The sequence below is a fragment of the Saccostrea echinata genome, unplaced genomic scaffold, assembly GCF_033153115.1.
Source record: "Saccostrea echinata isolate AGI-Se365-2 ecotype Australia unplaced genomic scaffold, CSIRO_AGI_Sech_v1 ptg000014l, whole genome shotgun sequence".
NCBI lineage: Eukaryota > Metazoa > Mollusca > Bivalvia > Ostreida > Ostreidae > Saccostrea > Saccostrea echinata.
Genome location: NW_026889763.1, coordinates 14,741,077 through 14,747,542, shown reverse-complemented (window position 1 = coordinate 14,747,542; position 6,466 = coordinate 14,741,077). Strand labels below are relative to the sequence as shown.

At 33.9% G+C, this 6,466-nt stretch overlaps 1 protein-coding gene across 1 annotated transcript in view; it reads left to right on the top strand.

Annotated features, from left to right (window-relative positions):
* LOC133186797 (uncharacterized) overlaps nucleotides 1-6,466 on the top strand; it is a 130,175-nt gene that overhangs the window by 52,570 nt on the left and 71,139 nt on the right. The window lies entirely within an intron of this gene.

Genomic DNA, 6,466 nt, shown 5'->3' with positions numbered 1-6,466 from the left:
TACCATACATTTTATATAATAGATGTAGCTGTTGTTCAACTGAATATGATAAAACTGTGGATGAAAATGATTTGATTTTTGTACCTTTGAATGTATTGAATTAATTTGTAAAAGCTGTTATGATACAATGTTTGATATTTTATAAAAGGTTTTAGCATATGCAATCAATAAATGTATCAACATTTTTATTTTATTATACTTTTTACCCTGCAAACTTCTTAAAAACAGAATAGTAATGATCCATTTAATTGATACTAGGTTAGTGTCACATTGTACTGGTATATCATGTATACTGAACTGTAAATAAGAAACATCTAAATAGGTAAATTCACAGCATGAATCATTGGATTATGTAAGAAGTGCACTATCTTGTGCTTTGGTATGGTATTAATAATAAATGTTAAACTATCATTTTTTTTTTCAAATTAACAAAGGATATGCTTGAGTGACTGTATTTTGACTAGCAGTAAAAATAAAATGATTTTTAAGTATTTGAATTATTTTGATTCATGGTCTCTGCAAGTTTAATGATAGCAAATATGTACCGGGTATATTGAACATGGCATCCACATATTGCTATACTGGATGGGGCATAACTTTTACTGAATCTTAATCACAACCTTGAAATTTTATGTAGTACATGTACTCTTGGTTTCAACTGGTCAAATGTATTCTTCAATCAGAAAGAATTTAAACAAATATAGGCATAGGTCAGAACTTCATCAATTAGTTGGAAAGCGAATGCACTCGGTGACTATATGGTTTAAAAGAAGCTGGGTATAAATAGCAGGAAAAACTACTTGATGTCCACTGTGAACTTTGTGTCCTCAACAAAACAATATGGAGTATACTATACTTGGTCTAAAGAATAATCTGTGTCTGCATTCACTTTTAGGTTAAACTGTTTTGGGCATTGAGAGTTTGTTTGTTGTTTAACGTCCCTCTGGAGAATTTTTTCACTCATATGGAGATGCCAACACTTGCCGATGGAGAGCTGCAAATGACCTATGCTCGGCACTCAGGGCCAATGGGCAGTGAGGGATTTTTTTCATGCCAGCATCTACTGCGACACTGGACCTCTGTTTGTACGAAGGACTGGTCTCTACGTCCCACAGTGGGATTCAAACATGTGACAAAAGGATCAACTAACTCCACGACTCTAGAGCATAGGCTCTTTCCACTGCACCATGTGGGCGACAGCATTGAGAGTTAAATGTGGATATCAGAACAAGCTACTCTGGGCTTATACTCTCTATATATTGATTGATTGTATGTTGTTTAACATTCCTCTCAAGATTTTTTTCACTCATATGGAGACACCACCACATGCCAGTGGAGATCTGCAAATTTTGTCCTATACTCGGAACTTACGGCCATTGAGCATCGAGGGATTTTTTTCGTGCCAGCACCTACTGCGACACAGGACCTCGATTTATACGGTCTCATCTGAAGGACCGGTCTCCCCATCCCACAGTGGGATTTGAACCTGCGACGTAAGGATCAACTCCTTACTTCGCTACTCTAGAGCAGATGCTCTAACCACTGCGCCACTGGGGCAACTACTCTCTATTTAAGTCACTTGTGCAATGACTTTAGTTTAATTCAAAGTTTTGTACTGATCATGTTGAGTCACATTAGCACAAATATCTTTCTGCTGACCTTGACTAATAACCATCCGCAACTATTCTGGTTGGAAACAATATGTTAATTAATGCATAATAAGTGAAATTACTATGAAAGAAAAATGGTCTACTTAAACCACAAGTTATATTTATAAAAAATATACACTGGTCTCCTTAAGTCATATGAGAGAAACATAAAATATTAAGGAGACCATTTTTTTCATATATTTTTAGGAGGCATTTATTATGAAAAAATAAAGCAAGAGTCGACTAAATGGTGTTCTATAGATCTTTGATCTGGTATTTCTTTTTAGAAAAAAGCAAATTTAAAAAAACTGTATATTGTCCCCTTAAGCCATATATAATGGTCTGGTCTCCCTAGTCCTTAAATCAGAGTTATATATATATATATATATATATATATATATCTGGATTATTTTTTCACATATACCTGGATATTTTTTTCTCTTGTACCCAATTTTTTGGCATATATTTGGATGAGTTTTATCTCGTATACCTCGATTCATTTTCCCTCCTTTAGATGGATAAGTTTTTCTCATATTTCTTTTTTTCTTTTGCACATGTAGCTGGATTGAATTCTGGACTTAGGTCTTTCTCGGGTAGCGAACTTTTCGCAAACTTGTAACTGCGTTCAGTTCTTTTTCTCGTATAGTTTGATTTATTTTTTCACCTGTTTCTGTGTTGAACATTTCCTGTTATATTTTGATTTTTCATTTGTCTGGATGGAATTTTTCTCCTGTGTCTGGATTGAGTTTCTTCTATTGTAGTTGGATTAAATGTAATTTTGTTTCTCGCATAACTGCACGGATTAAGTTTTTTCTCGTTAATCTGGTTATTATAACAATGTAGCTGGATCGATTTTGTTGACGTATCTGGAATGATTTTAAATTTTTTTTTTCCTATTAAACAATACCCTTAGTATAGAGTCCAGTATTTTGATTTTTTAGCACTTTTGTATACTAGTAACATCCGATATGTTGATTTAAAAAGGTAGGTTTACTTTTGCTAATATTTTTTTTTAAATTAATTTATATTGTTATATTCTTCACTTTTAAACAAGGGACACGTACACATGTACCTCCATAAAAATTCATGGCTATCGATGTGTTTGCATGTTCAGGAACCCCTCAGCGAAATACACGTACCCCTAACCCATACCCCAGAAACACCCCTAGCATTGTTTGACTTTTTATGATAAATTATTTTCTTCGATATATTAACAAAGTATTCAATGTGATAAGTCTGCAGAGGGGAAACGCTTTAACTTTCAATATTTACATTTTCCAATGTCTTTCTCTGAGATAAGGTAATGGCTTTATAACCCCATAAAGCGATTTGCTCAGCACGTAAAAGAACTGCATGTTCTTTTCGCTGCGTGTTGTTTAGTAATACACCTGGCGGGAATGCTGAGATTTCTTATTATTGAATTTTTTTAACTGAATCAAGGATCAGGTAAAAATGTAAATATAAGGAATAACTGTCTGGTTTTTTGTTTTTGTTTTTTGGTTTTATGATGATGATCAATCAATTTGCTAGCATGATAATTTTACGCATAAACGCCTTAGGCGTTTATGCAAATTATCACGCGAGCATATTGATTGATGATTGATCACATCATAAAACCAAAAAACTAGACAGTTATTCCTTAATTCAATCTATAACAAATATTCGCCGACCGCATAATCCATTATTGTATACATGCATAAACAAAAGACATTAATTTATTTTCACGAGATCAGGTGCAGATCCAGAAATTTTTTCCACGGGGGGGGGGGGGGTCCACCCAAGTCTAGAATAAAAAATCCGACCGAGAGATTTCTTGACAAACAAGCAAGAAAACAAAAAAACAAAAAAAAACAACAACAAAAACAAAACAAACAAAAAAAAAAAACCCCAATAAAATAAACAACAAGAAAAAAACGCAACTAAACTCCTTTCCCAAGTCAAGTGTGAAAACCTATTTTGTAGGAGGGGGGTTACGCGTATAGGGGTTAGCCGCTCACTTCTCAATTTTTATATGTATGACATTTCATACCAACTCAACAGGGGTCCATTTTCTAAGGGGTGGGGGTCCAAGATTGCCTTTAATTGCTTTAGTATATACATTTAATAACTCGGCAAATTCCAGGGGGGGGGATCCGCCCCTCCCCCCGACCCTCTAGATCCGCGTATGCGAGATAGTTATTTGATATTTAGAAGTGCGAAATAAAATTCTCTAACTTTGGTGACTGTTGTATATAATTTTGAACTAAACAAATATACACAAAAATGACATTTTCGCGAACAGACTTTTACGTAATTTCCAGGCCCGTAGCAACGTTTTTCAAGTGCTCAGGGGGGTGGGGGTAGCCTACAAAATTGATAAACAAAAAAAAAAAAAAAAAAAAACGTAAACTGCCCATACTCGAAAATCCTATTTCGTATGTGTGGGACAAAAAAAATTCTCCCCCCTTACCCGCGTACAACGTGGGGGCCTGACTACCTGATTACGAGAGAGAAAATAAAATTGTAGGGAATAAAAACTGATTTGCAGTATTTGTGTACAGTCGCTATATATATTTAATAAAATGACCGTTTTAGAGTATATATATTTAATAAAATGACCGATTTAGGATTTTTTGTTATTTTATTTATTTTATTAATTTATAAATTTATTTTAACATCAGATACATTTTAAATATGTGATTTTTTGAAAAAAAAACCTCGTACAGTGTGCATCGAGGAGGGAAGGATAGTGTACTATCCTCAAGTACCGTTGACTTAAAGTGTAAACAAAATTATTACTTGTTTTGTCTGTAAAGTATTTGATATGTATTGAGATGTGTTGTCCTTGGACAGGGATCTCGGGAACTCTTCTCTGTGTTATTTACTTAGCATCAACATTAGTGTAATGTCCTCCCACTATTTGTACAAAAGACAATACATGTATAACTATCTCCCTCTCAAATGAAATAATGGCAAGCAAATATGCTGAGCAATAAATCGTATTGTCACTAAACAATACCAAAAAAAAAATAAAATTGATTCTGAGGAAATGAAAACATTCCCATCCGAATCCATAGTGTAATTGCTTTATGTTGAGTTGCGGATTGTCATACGAGAGTGTTTGGGGTTTCTGTAAATATAGGCCCTGGTACCCGCCCACCCTGTTTATTTAACACAGATTTGTTTTCTCTGTTATCTCAGGGCTCGTCTGGAGCTCGACTTCAATCAGAGCCGGTTTTTGATACACGGCCTTCTTTTGAATTCACTCTATAATCAACCTTAATCTCTCTATACCACAAGACTAAATGTTATACTCACCACATACTCACACCGGACATATCACATCAGCCATATTGATTTTATAACAGCATTACAGGTGACATTGACATTTACCGAAAACAAAAAGTTCACAAGAGAAGCCATTAAAACCAATATTAGTAGAAATATTGGCGTATCTTATAAGAAACTCGACGAATTATTTTCCCATAGCTCGTATATTTATTTACTTTGACAAAGAACCATTAGTCCATATCTTCAGAGATGAATTTTTCATAGTTTTACCACATTTAACTTATTTCTGAATGTCCTGAACTGCTTCCTCTTACACTTACACGAGTGTATAAAGTCCAAATATCCCCTTGGTAATTATGAACAGTCCAGATTGCTGAAGAAATTCATAAAAAAATGATGCAACGGTGCATGGTACGTGCTTTTGTGTGGCACATTTTACTTGCATTCCATATAGAGTCTCGTGTCTTGATCTAATTTATTATACCATCAACATACTATAAGTTTATAATTAAATTTCTGCCGAAAAAAGAGTACATTAAAAGGGCCATGATCGTGTAAGACAAAAACTTTCTCGGTTGCAAAATGTTGTATCTGCAGTCCCTATTTTGTTATTTGTATCGGTGAAGTTAAAATAAAAAAGATGACTTTTTTTCTAACGACAAAGTCACGTGTACTTTAATGATATTCACTAATGGTATACCTTTAATCTTTAACCGGTGGGTGTTAGTGTTATATGCAATAAGGAACAAACTGCAGCCGCGCAAGTTTTTTTTTTTGGTTTTTTTTTTTTTGGTTTTTTTTGTCTTTTGTGTAACTATATTCTGCATGGGAGATATGAAATGTAAAATTTAAACAGGTGTCTGTTCAATGTACCTGAAAGAATTTTAGTTTCCTAGTCACGTGAAGCATGTCGCAAAATGTAGGATCGTCTCCCATTATGGAGAGAACTGTATGCGGACTCCGGACCGTGGCTTATTGAGACGATAAATGTGAATTTTAAAAGATTATTTTCCCTAGAAAAGTTGTAAGATAAGGTATTACAAGACAAAAGCATTACAGCGGTGTTCATGGAGGATATATAATCAAACACATATGTACATGCACTGTATACATATCTCAGTATTCTGATTAATAAAACATGTGCGGTCACATACAATAGTACAAGCAAAGACATTAAATATACATTGACGTCAATAGAGGAGGGGACTCGAACCATTCAAAAAATAAATAAATGAATAAATGAAATAAATAAAATGTAAAGGCAGAATTTGACAAACTAAATAAAAAAAAGATTTATAAAAAAAATATTTCGGAGAGAGAGAGAGATTTAAAAAATCCAAAACTGAAAGGGGTATACTAAACCCTCATCCCTATTCCGATGCCTAAGCTTCAAAGAATATTTATTTACGTTTAATCAAAGGGAATGAAAATGAGAATCAATATAGATCTATAATAATATTAGAAATAGGAAGACACTATAGACACCTGTATCGTAACGTCACGAGTCACGACTGACAGATACCGTGTCTGAATGGCTTACATAAACT